Source organism: Triturus cristatus, chromosome 5_1 (genome assembly GCF_964204655.1).
Source record: "Triturus cristatus chromosome 5_1, aTriCri1.1, whole genome shotgun sequence".
Classification (NCBI taxonomy): domain Eukaryota; kingdom Metazoa; phylum Chordata; class Amphibia; order Caudata; family Salamandridae; genus Triturus; species Triturus cristatus.
In genome coordinates this window covers 10,514,414-10,527,598 of record NC_140587.1, presented here as the reverse complement: position 1 = coordinate 10,527,598, position 13,185 = coordinate 10,514,414, and the positions used below count along the sequence as shown (strand labels likewise).

At 49.3% G+C, this 13,185-nt stretch overlaps 1 protein-coding gene across 1 annotated transcript in view; it reads left to right on the top strand.

Annotated features, from left to right (window-relative positions):
• Nucleotides 1-13,185, top strand: part of LOC146829948 (uncharacterized) — a 388,201-nt gene that overhangs the window by 364,186 nt on the left and 10,830 nt on the right. The window lies entirely within an intron of this gene.

Sequence of the window (13,185 nt, the reverse complement as noted above, 5' to 3'; positions counted from 1 at the left end):
ATATTTACTCCCACATATGGGGGGTGGGGAGGAGTTTGAACTGAATGCGCTCTCCACTGTGCTCAGAAGCTTATGAAGAGCCGAACTTACTCCTTTCTTTAAACCTGACATTCACTCATTTATGACGGATCAGTCATAAGAGGAAACCATCTGGAAACCATGTAGAAGACACCAGAGACATTGCAGAGAGTGTGCCTACCCGTTGAGTGGACCAATGAATCCCCCCAGGGATGTGTGTTTGACTTCATGGTCACAGGCTCAAATCCCTGCTGGTTTACTTAGGTTTTCATCCTTCCAAGGTTGATTGAACGAGTGTCACTAACTTAGGGAAAACATATCATCTATTATGCAGGGCCAAGTTATCCGAAAGGATTTGGCCCTGATTATGAGTTAATGGAAGGTACTTCCTGCATGTAGTACCACTCATCCTGATTGCGAGTGGGTCAGCGTTCACAACCTGATTTATCCTCGTATTGGAATTGCAAACCTGATTTATTTGGGAGATAATTCCACCCAGTACACTCAATTGATCCATAGATAACTAGCCTAAGTCAACAGACAGTTCAACCCTGGGTGAGTGAGGGGACTCTAGAAAAGCGTTTTTCTTTTCTAATTGTTGAGGCTCACCAATTTGGTGAACCCACTGTCTGTTGACTCAGGCTAGTTTCTCATGATCCATTATCTATGGATCAATTGAGTGTACTTTAATGATATAGGAGGACGAACCTAGCCTGAAGCTCCTTCTCCCTCTGATTCTGACAGATAATTCCACTCGGACAAATCACACGAGGTCTTCGGTTGCAATAACAGTCAAGCTTCTCTTGTTGTCTTTTTTTCTGACAGAGAGGAAGATGTCAGAAATAAGCATCCCTACCTCCCTCCCTCATCACCCCAGCCAGCGGCACTACCAGAAATGTACAGAGCATGTGGTAAATGTTTGCACGAAACCTCTCTGTATTCGTGAATTCCATGTGGGTTTATAATTTAAGACGTTGATCCCACCCTGTAATTCACCATTTCTTGAGGGATAGCTCATGACTGAGTCGTGCTGGGGCAGATTTACAACATGGTAATGGCAATTTTGTCGTTCACCAAGTAAATACCAACTCATAATCAAGGCATTTATGTTCCGAAAAGAAAAGCTTAAGCAGAAAGTTAAAATGGAGAGAGTAAAGGCACATTGCGGATGCACAAAACTCAAACATAGTAAACATTTTTCTGTGAATTTCTAATTTTTTTTTATTTCAAAATAAGATACTATTCCCATACCTAACTATAGCAACACTTTAAACTTTATTTTTTTCAGTGATCTTCTAGGTTTTAAAAAAAAAAATAATAATTTCTGATTGCTGTAACTGACACCAACCCCAGGCCACATATCTTCTTTGGCATAGAGCTCCTACTGGGAGTGATTTAAAACATATGGTAAGTTCTCCTGGGGATTTAATGACCCAGGTGACGTAATGTGCTTTTAATGTTGCTGTGGGACTGATACAGTCACTGCAGAACTGCACAGCATTAAAAAAAATACTTGTTGGTGCCCCTACCCTTGCTAGATTGTCAACCGAGATAAAGAAAACTTGATAGGGCATTACGGGCCGTTCCATTCCTGAGCAGTGAATAATAAATGAACGGGCCGAGCAACTCATTTATTTATATGTTTTGGGGTTTGCCGGTGTTCACCCCAGACACCCAGATCTTTAATTATTGGATTGGGCCACGTGGCTCCTCTGGCTCCCTGCAAGTGGCCCATGGTCCACACAGGAGCCGGCAACTGGGGGTGTCCCATTGCTCACCCGGGGTACCCCACAACATCTGACTTGTTTAGGGCATCTGAGGCAGTCCCAGGATTCCCAAGGCCCATGCCAGCTCCCCTTGTAGGAGCTGGCGACTCTTTAACTGCTCTACGGGTACTTCAGTGCCCACCCTGGGCACCCATAGTGCTGGCATCACTGGAGGCCACAGGAAGAGCCCCAAAGACCCTGCCACCCCAGCCCCCTCCCCAGCCAGCACTACACTGGGTGCTCTGCCCAGGAGAGTGTGTGTGGGCCCAGGGCCGATGCCGGCATGGGGAGCTTTTTAAATAAATTAGGCCCTGGGGTTGAGGTCCCCAGGGCCCAAGAGAGCTTCTGTCTGATATGCCTCGTGTGCTTCAATGGCAAAGACTGCTCTACCACCTTGTGTAGGCAAACTGTGTTTTAAAAGTTTGCCTGCGAGGGCTTTCCTGACTGTAAGGTTTATTTATTTAGAGTTAGGATCATCCTCTTCCATTATATTCAGTGATGCTGCTGGTGCTGCAGCTGAAGCTGGTGGTGTAGTGCTCAAGGAGCCTGTGTCTGTAGTATTGTCTTGGTTAGACATATAAATACTGAACTGGTGTTAGGAAGGCGAAAGATAACTGGCACAATATCTAACTTTTATTTCCTTTCAAATTTGATTAAAACCAACAACCAATACATAGGATACTTCCTACTCAGTTGTGGTGGAAATAACTCTTACTCATTCCAGACTTCTTGGAATGTGTGAGTTAGAGTCTCTGAGAAAAGCACAACTGAGTTACTCAGAATCTAATGTTTTAAATTTGTGCCTTACCAAACGTTGGCTACGCTTGTGATTATGAACCAATCAAACGCTGGCAGTTATAAACCAACAAAAGTTGGGCGCCATGTCGTGTAGTTCCTATATCCCTTTATAGGTTCTGCGCGTTAGGTTCTCATATACTATAGCTTTTGGCGGAGGACTGAGTCAATCGGCCACTGTCGCATATGCTAACCTTGTCGTAGCGTATGTTTACCTTACTAGCCCAGAGGCCACACTAGAAACTTCTTGGCAACAACAAGCGAATAGTTTCTGGCAACCTTGCAGCATGAAAACCCTGATTCCTCAGAATCGTGGAAAAACAAGAGATACTCAGTGCTAGTCGTGCACGCTTTATATTCTCAGGAGTATACAAGAATAACAGACGAGAGTTTCAATAAGTATTTATTGAACAGTCTTATATTTTGTGTAAACGATATGAGCTGTTACAATCATTAGACAATATGCAAGATAAGTAATGCACATGTAATTGAGCACAAAGAAATAGTATGGCTCTAACATCGTTCAAGGTTCATTAATACTTTAGTACGGATAAAAACCATGTTTAGTTAAAAGGACAGATAAAGGTACACGTTAAAAGCACAGTTGAAAAGCTCAACACTTCTGAAGTGTGACTCCTACCCAAATGCTTTCCTACCCGCTCCTACCCTTGAATCCAAACCCATGTATAGATGTGGGTGCAAGGGGAGGCGTAGGCACTCAAGGCTATAGGGTGATTTTCTATAGTTGGCATTAAGAGCTAAATCAGTCCTACATAGTCCTGAAGTGTGAAGTGTATATCACTAAGTGTCGGCGTTTACCTACGAGTGAAGCAGCTTGGAGTTTCTCTAAGTTTTAGAGGAGTCTCTAATCTCAAGCAGTCTAGAGTCTGAAGTAATAGTAACAGCCAAGAGTCTCTAAGAGAAGAAGTCAAGTCCATACCTCAGAATATAAGAAGTCGGGTCTTTGTTCCGGACTTGAATTCTGAGTCCCTGCGAGGGAAAATAGAACACTGTGCGCTGCGGCCTTGAAGTGCAAGGAGACAGAGACTCGTCTTCAGTGCGTCGTCAGTGCGTCAGGCTGGGAATGAAAGGCTCCCCGCGATTCGAGGTCTCCTCTAATTTACTTTAGTAAAAGGTGGGATATTTATACATCTTCAGGTAAAGAAGATGGCTGAATTCCTAGAAAGCTAACGGTACTAGCATTGCTGTAACGGGTAAGGTGAACGGATGTAGGTAAGTATGTATCATCACCCGGTAATAGAGAAGTTCCTGTCGGAAGGTGGTGTGCTTGATGTCAAAGTGCATGCCACATGATGACCCGGTAATACATATTGTCTATGTCTATAGTCAAGTGTGAGGATGGAACCGGAAGATATGTCCATATATGGGTAACGTAATCTAGTATACATAAATACATATTATATGATAATGACATGATACTACGAGCCTATAGCAGGCCCTTATCTGAAACACAACACCACTGCAATGTCCCTTCAGTCTCTTTCGTAGTAAAAGCCACAAACTGCAGGCCAGCCCCAGCTCATGAAGCAAGGGTCAATCTCTTCAGCGACTTCTTCCAGGCAGAGGTTCTTCTTGACCACGAAAGAGGTCAGTCTTTACAGACTCGACCTATCCATTTCGCCACTCAAAACTACACCAAATTCTAGGGGCTTCAGTTCTCTTAGTTATACCCCTTCATGTCTTTGAAGTTCTTTGTGCTCAGGGGTCCCTGACACCTGCCTAATTCAGTTCTGGGTGTCTCCCTCCCAGTGGCACCTTTTTCCCTTTGATACTGGGGCTCTGGATCCTTAATCACTCAGCAGGAGATGGGTCATTTCTTTTATAGCAGCAACCCAGGCCTCTTCACCTCCCGGGGCTTCTCCTCCCCTACTCTCCAGATGCAGGGCAGTATGTTGCTGCCTCACCCCTTCCCCAGCTCCTATCACCTCTTAGATCCAGACAGTCAATCCACATCAGGCAGAGACACACAGAAATGCTTAAAGCACAAAACTCAGCGACTTTCTAAAAGAGTGGATTCTGAACACACAGTGACAAAACCACTTTCATAGAAATATGTGTTATAACACTGTGAGTTCATATATACTAAACTTCACCTCTCGATTTTAAACCATTGGGAAACTAGGATACCAAACATACTACCCAGCCTCCCCCATTCTGTCCTATGGGCAGGACGGCCTTTCACCAGTGAAAACAAAATAGAGTGTTTTTCACTGTCAGGACATAGCACACACCTCAGTACCTCTCCTGCCTTTCACCTACACTGCAGCCTGCCCAGGGGTTACCCTGGAACTACCATAGGGGTGTCTGATGTTCACGCAAAAGGGAGAGTAATGCCTGACAAGTGGTTGCACTTGTCAGGACAACATGCTAAATAAGCAAAATGTGCGCAGGCCCTACACTGCAGGCCTGAGTTCCCTTCCCTGCGCACCTTTGCATTACTACCACACACAGTGTACATTACTAGGGACTTTACTAGTAAGGCAAACATAATGGTGCATCCAATTACCATTACACTTTAAAACAGGGAACACTTGTACTTTGATACTGATCAGCAGTGGCAAAGTACTCAAAGCATCTAAACCTGCTCGCAGGCAGGTCGCTCCCCACGCTGCTGCACGGCTCTGCCAGACTTTGCCTGCTGCCTGCACTGTATTTTGTTTCTTTGTACCAGACTCACTTGTGTGCCTAACTTTGCTTCTCTTCTCCTTGTGTGCCTAACTTTTGCCTTCTTCTGTGCCCGGTTCTCCCTTGCTTCCCCCCGCCGTCCCTCACCCATTTTTCCCGCCACTGCATCCCTGCGGCCCCGCCCTTCTGCTCTCCCATTTGCCACCCCGCTCTGCCTCCCAGCTACTCCTCCCTCCCACCTCCCCTCATATGGAGGCCGCGCAGCAGTGAAAGGAGCAACCTCTGACCCTGCTCGCAGGCAGGTCGCTCCCCACGCTGCTGCACAGCTCTGTCAGACTTTGTCTGCTGCCTTTACTGTATTTTGTTTCTTTTTACCAGACTCACTTGTGTGCCTAACTTTGCTTCTCTTCTCCTTGTGTGCCTAACTTTTGCCTTCTTCTATGCCCGGTTCTCCCGCGCTTCCCCCCGCCGTCCCTCACCCATTTTTCCCGCCGCTGCATCCCTGCGGCCCCGCCCCCCTGCTCTCCCATTCTCCACCCCGCTCCCGCCTCCCAGCTACTCCTCCCTCCCACCTCCCCTCATATGGAGGCCGCGTAGATGAAGCATGCAGCGGGCACTCCACTGGCACGCAGAACGCGCGCCTAAGGCAAGCCCATCTGCACCCAGCAGGAGGCCAGACCCGTGTCTGTGGCAGCGGCATCCATTTTGTGATTCTGGGCTCTGGAAAGTTAATATGGGGTATTCCGGTGGGTACATGTCTCTTCCTCTAGAAGGGTGGAATTCTACCCACGCCACCAGAACTGGCGGGAGGGTAGGATTCCAAAGTGTTTGACACCAAACACGACATGTTTCCTTGCAGCCATCCCAAAGTTAGCATTTACTGCAAGGTTATAATTCACTTAAGAGTATATGGTCAGGCTTCACCACAAACAGCATCAGAGGATAGACTCCGATCACTGCAGAGGGGCTTTGCTCATGCAGGGGCACCCTCTCACATGAAAACCAAGCACTCTGCCTTCAGGATTGATAAGGCCTACCATAGGAGTGACGTATAGGTTTATATGTGTGTGTATATGTATTGATACAGGTAACCTATACCACAGTAGGGGGTGCATGCACCACCTTACCCAGGCTGCAGTAGCAGACCTCTGGTGCCATTTTGGAATGCTTCCCAGGGGTGGCATAATACATGCTGCAGCCCCTGGTAGGCCTCTGTGGTACCTATGCCCTGGGTACCTAGTGTACCATATACTAGGGACTCATAAGGGTACCCCAGAATCCAATCTTGAGTGTACCTAACGTACAGGCAAACATTTTTGAGAGAGAGCAGCTAGGCTGGGGCCCTGATTAGCAGGATCACAGCCAGACTATAGTCGAAAACCAGTGAAACATTCAGAAAAAATTGGGGGTAACATAAGAAGCAGATCCTACACTCCTTCACAACCCCCCCCAAATGTCAGGACATTAAACTAACCTTGACCAGTTGAGTCTTCATGTTCTAAGTGGAAATATCTGGAGAGTCCATCTGCGTTGGCCTGGTTTCCTATATCTACCTTTCACTACACATATAGACCAATCAGTCACCCCTATAGCATGCCTTATCAATCCTAAAGGCAGGGTGCTGGGTTTTATGTGAGAGGGTCCCCATGCATGAGCAGAGCACCCCTGCAGCCTTTGCAATAACTCCTCCAGGGTTGTTAGTGGTGCAGCCAGACCATATATGTTTAAATGCATTATAGCCTTGCGGTAAAATGTAACTTTGGAATGGCTGCACAGAAACATGTCGTGTTTGATGTCAAACACCTTGGAATCATGCCTCCATCCCAGGACTGGGGTGGAAGGCATGATTCCTCCCTTCCAAGGAGACATTGGTGGGCCACAAGTACACCCGGTACCAGCTTGCTTTAGCCCTGGCATCACAAAATGGATGCTGCCACCACAGACACGGGTCTGGCCTCCTGCTGCTGACCAAAACTCCGTTACAACAAACAAATGATGGACGGAATGCTGACAATGCAGACATTCTCACCCAGTCAAGAGATCTGGGTTAAATCCATCGTTCTTTTGCCCACCACGCCACCCCAGTTTAGACATGGCCATATGCAAATCAGTCTTGACCCTGTGCCTCATGGGAACAGTCCAGCCCGAACTGCCAAGCCATGTCTTCCCTGGACCGGAATCAAGCATCCTAGGACCGGTTTCTGGCTATCAGCCGTCATCAGCCAGGATAGCTTGACTCCAGTGGCGTAGTGAGCACGGGTCCCACGTCTGGGAATACCCATACCACTTAGAGCGAAAAGCGTTACAACAAACAAATGATGGACGGAATGCTGACAATGCAGACATTCTCCCCCAGTCAAGAGATCTGGGTTAAATCCATCGTTCTTTTGCCCACCACGCCACCCCAGTTTAGACATGGCCATATGCAAATCAGTCTTGACCCTGTGCCTCATGGGAACAGTCCAGCCCGAACTGCCAAGCCATGTCTTCCCTGGACCGGAATCAAGCATCCTAGGACCGGTTTCTGGCTATCAGCCGTCATCAGCCAGGATAGCTTGACTCCAGTGGCGTAGTGAGCACGGGTCCCACGTCTGGGAATACCCATCCCACTTAGGGCGAAAAGCGTTACAACAAACAAATGATGGACGGAATGCTGACAATGCAGACATTCTCCCCCAGTCAAGAGATCTGGGTTAAATCCATCGTTCTTTTGCCCACCACGCCACCCCAGTTTAGACATGGCCATATGCAAATCAGTCTTGACCCTGTGCCTCATGGGAACAGTCCAGCCCGAACTGCCAAGCCATGTCTTCCCTGGACCGGAATCAAGCATCCTAGGACCGGTTTCTGGCTATCAGCCGTCATCAGCCAGGATAGCTTGACTCCAGTGGCGTAGTGAGCACGGGTCCCACGTCTGGGAATACCCATCCCACTTAGGGCGAAAAGCGTAACAACAAACAAATGATGGACGGAATGCTGACAATGCAGACATTCTCCCCCAGTCAAGAGATCTGGGTTAAATCCATCGTTCTTTTGCCCACCACGCCACCCCAGTTTAGACATGGCCATATGCAAATCAGTCTTGACCCTGTGCCTCATGGGAACAGTCCAGCCCGAACTGCCAAGCCATGTCTTCCCTGGACCGGAATTAAGCATCCTAGGACCGGTTTCTGGCTATCAGCCGTCATCAGCCAGGATAGCTTGACTCCAGTGGCGTAGTGAGCACGGGTCCCACGTCTGGGAATACCCATCCCACTTAGGGCGAAAAGCGTTACAACAAACAAATGATGGACGGAATGCTGACAATGCAGACATTCTCCCCCAGTCAAGAGATCTGGGTTAAATCCATCGTTCTTTTGCCCACCATGCCACCCCAGTTTAGACATGGCCATATGCAAATCAGTCTTGACCCTGTGCATCATGGGAACAGTCCAGCCCGAACTGCCAAGCCATGTCTTCCCTGGACCGGAATTAAGCATCCTAGGACCGGTTTCTGGCTATCAGCCGTCATCAGCCAGGATAGCTTGACTCCAGTGGCGTAGTGAGCACGGGTCCCACGTCTGGGAATACCCATCCCACTTAGGGCGAAAAGCGTTACAACAAACAAATGATGGACGGAATGCTGACAATGCAGACATTCTCCCCCAGTCAAGAGATCTGGGTTAAATCCATCGTTCTTTTGCCCACCACGCCACCCGAGTTTAGACATGGCCATATGCAAATCAGTCTTGACCCTGTGCCTCATGGGAACAGTCCAGCCCGAACTGCCAAGCCATGTCTTCCCTGGACCGGAATCAAGCATCCTAGGACCGGTTTCTGGCTATCAGCCGTCATCAGCCAGGATAGCTTGACTCCAGTGGCGTAGTGAGCACGGGTCCCACGTCTGGGAATACCCATCCCACTTAGGGCGAAAAGCGTTACAACAAACAAATGATGGACGGAATGCTGACAATGCAGACATTCTCCCCCAGTCAAGAGATCTGGGTTAAATCCATCGTTCTTTTGCCCACCACGCCACCCGAGTTTAGACATGGCCATATGCAAATCAGTCTTGACCCTGTGCCTCATGGGAACAGTCCAGCCCGAACTGCCAAGCCATGTCTTCCCTGGACCGGAATCAAGCATCCTAGGACCGGTTTCTGGCTATCAGCCGTCATCAGCCAGGATAGCTTGACTCCAGTGGCGTAGTGAGCACGGGTCCCACGTCTGGGAATACCCATCCCACTTAGGGCGAAAAGCGTTACAACAAACAAATGATGGACGGAATGCTGACAATGCAGACATTCTCCCCCAGTCAAGAAATCTGGGTTAAATCCATCGTTCTTTAGCCCTGGCATCACAAAATGGATGCTCCCACCACAGACACGGGTCTGGCCTCCTGCTGCTGACCGAAACTCCAGCAGGGGAGGCTTGGACAATAGGTTTGCTGTCTCAGGGAGGTGTGACCACATCCCAGACAGGCTTTAGTGTATTGGGGATGGGTGGGTGCACTGTTTCAGTGCCTGAACGTCTGCACCGGGGGCACATTTGGTGTCCCTGTTCATAGTCCAGTTCAAACCGGTTGCAGGGGCTACCAGCCCCTGCTCTGGCATGAAATTGGACATAGGAAATTGGTGTAGCCACCCCTCTTTCCTGATCCTCCAATAGGAGGGTCCCCAGAGTGAATCCAACCCCTTCTTTTGGTATAAGAAGAGGAACCGTGGCAACAGGACTTTATATTACCCCTGGACGAAACTCTGTTGCTGAATCCTGGAACTTTGACGCTCTACTCAAGACTAGAGGACGGAAGAATCTCCCTTGGAGTCAAGGATTGACTCCCCTGCTTCGCAGGCACCAACTTAAGCATTGGACAGTCTGTATCTCTGAAGCTCCCGCCGGACTCCAAAGTATTAGTAGCTAAGGAAGAGGATTTCCGGACTACTCAGAGGTAAACCCAAGTACCCAGCAAAGCTGAGACCTGCAGCCCTCGTGAGTGCTGTGGAACTGGAACCCCTGACCACCATGCACATTTGCAAGTGCATCAGCTTTCTGACTTGCTTCGAATCTGTGCTTTGGGTTACTTATAGTCCTGACCCCGAGCAGCTTTTAGACCAAAGATTGTGGGCCTACACTCCACGAGTGTTCCATGGGCCTGCTTTTCGTAATTGCTCTCAAGGTCCCTTCACGATCTCTTGTCTCTCGACTTGTGGGTCCCTGCGAAGGGCAACTTTGATTTTAGTGGGCTTCACTGGTTGCTCCAGGCCTGCCCTGACTCCCACTTGAAGAAGGAGTCTCCTGGACCTTGCTGGTCCCCTCCAAAGCCTCTTTTTTCCTAACCACGTGGGTTGCAGTAGCCAAGGCTTGTTTTCTCTGATCCATGAGCTTTCACTTCAGCCTTCAAGACCTTTCTGGGTAGGACAGCTCGTGTGCAGATCCTAATTGTCCTCAATGCTCCTGGTCCTCGTGGCAGCGGAGTCAAGCTTCACCTCCTCACACCTGAAGCACCCGACATCGGTGGGCATCCGTCTATCGTGCCCCTGGTCACTGGCTAGTGACCCAGACTGTGTCCCCTTTGCTTTCAGGTTTTTCACATCCTCGATCCAGGCTTGAATTGCCACGGACACTTCTCCTTTCCATGGCAGCAGAACTTTGCTGCAGTTTGCTATTGAAAATGACAACGCGACCCGACACCGAAAGACACCTATGCACCCGGCTTCCCTGGGTGAGGTAACTCTAGTACTCCGGTGCTCCCATGGGTGTGGGCCCTAGAACCCCCTACATTTAAAGGGGTTTGCGCAAAGAATTCTCCTAAGTGTCCCTGAACTCTAAAGGGCAGATTTATGTGGGACTTGCGCCCCTTTTACGCCGCCGTTGCGTCACTTTTGTGACGCAGCGGCGGCGTAAACCCTGCGCCACTTTGCGCCCTATTTACATCGTGACGCATCTATGGAGATGCGTCACGTTGTAAAGCCCTGCGCTACATTAAACCTGCGTCAGGTTTAGTGTATGCAGGGTGGGCGTTCCCTCGGAAAAAGCCTCGGAAAAGTGACGCAATGAAATCTATTACAACAAACAAATGATGGACGGAATGCTGACAATGCAGACATTCTCCCCCAGTCAAGAGATCTGGGTTAAATCCATCGTTCTTTTGCCCACTACACCACCCCAGTTTAGACATGGCCATATGCAAATCAGTCTTGACCCTGTGCCTCATGGGAACAGTCCAGCCCGAACTGCCAAGCCATGTCTTCCCTGGACCGGAATCAAGCATCCTAGGACCGGTTTCTGGCTATCAGCCGTCATCAGCCAGGATAGCTTGACTCCAGTGGCGTAGTGAGCACGGGTCCCACGTCTGGGAATACCCATCCCACTTAGGGCGAAAAGCGTTACAACAAACAAATGATGGACGGAATGCTGACAATGCAGACATTCTCCCCCAGTCAAGAGATCTGGGTTAAATCCATCGTTCTTTTGCCCACTACACCACCCCAGTTTAGACATGGCCATATGCAAATCAGTCTTGACCCTGTGCCTCATGGGAACAGTCCAGCCCGAACTGCCAAGCCATGTCTTCCCTGGACCGGAATCAAGCATCCTAGGACCGGTTTCTGGCTATCAGCCGTCATCAGCCAGGATAGCTTGACTCCAGTGGCGTAGTGAGCATGGGTCCCACGTCTGGGAATACCCATCCCACTTAGGGCGAAAAGCGTTACAACAAACAAATGATGGACGGAATGCTGACAATGCAGACATTCTCCCCCAGTCAAGAGATCTGGGTTAAATCCATCGTTCTTTTGCCCACTACACCACCCCAGTTTAGACATGGCCATATGCAAATCAGTCTTGACCCTGTGCCTCATGGGAACAGTCCAGCCCGAACTGCCAAGCCATGTCTTCCCTGGACCGGAATCAAGCATCCTAGGACCGGATTCTGGCTATCAGCCGTCATCAGCCAGGATAGCTTGACTCCAGTGGCGTAGTGAGCACGGGTCCCACGTCTGGGAATACCCATCCCACTTAGGGCGAAAAGCGTTACAACAAACAGATGATGGACGGAATGCTGACAATGCAGACATTCTCCCCCAGTCAAGAGATCTGGGTTAAATCCATCGTTCTTTTGCCCACTACACCACCCCAGTTTAGACATGGCCATATGCAAATCAGTCTTGACCCTGTGCCTCATGGGAACAGTCCAGCCCGAACTGCCAAGCCATGTCTTCCCTGGACCGGAATCAAGCATCCTAGGACCGGTTTCTGGCTATCATCCGTCATCAGCCAGGATAGCTTGACTCCAGTGGCGTAGTGAGCACGGGTCCCACGTCTGGGAATACCCATCCCACTTAGGGCGAAAAGCGTTACAACAAACAAATGATGGACGGAATGCTGACAATGCAGACATTCTCCCCCAGTCAAGAGATCTGGGTTAAATCCATCGTTCTTTTGCCCACTACACCACCCCAGTTTAGACATGGCCATATGCAAATCAGTCTTGACCCTGTGCCTCATGGGAACAGTCCAGCCCGAACTGCCAAGCCATGTCTTCCCTGGACCGGAATCAAGCATCCTAGGACCGGTTTCTGGCTATCAGCCGTCATCAGCCAGGATAGCTTGACTCCAGTGGCGTAGTGAGCACGGGTCCCACGTCTGGGAATACCCATCCCACTTAGGGCGAAAAGCGTTACAACAAACAAATGATGGACGGAATGCTGACAATGCAGACATTCTCCCCCAGTCAAGAGATCTGGGTTAAATCCATCGTTCTTTTGCCCACTACACCACCCCAGTTTAGACATGGCCATATGCAAATCAGTCTTGACCCTGTGCCTCATGGGAACAGTCCAGCCCGAACTGCCAAGCCATGTCTTCCCTGGACCGGAATCAAGCATCCTAGGACACTGGAGTCAAGCTATCCTGGCTGATGACGGCTGATAGCCAGAAACCGGTCCTAGGATGCTTGATTCCGGTCCAGGGAAGACATGGC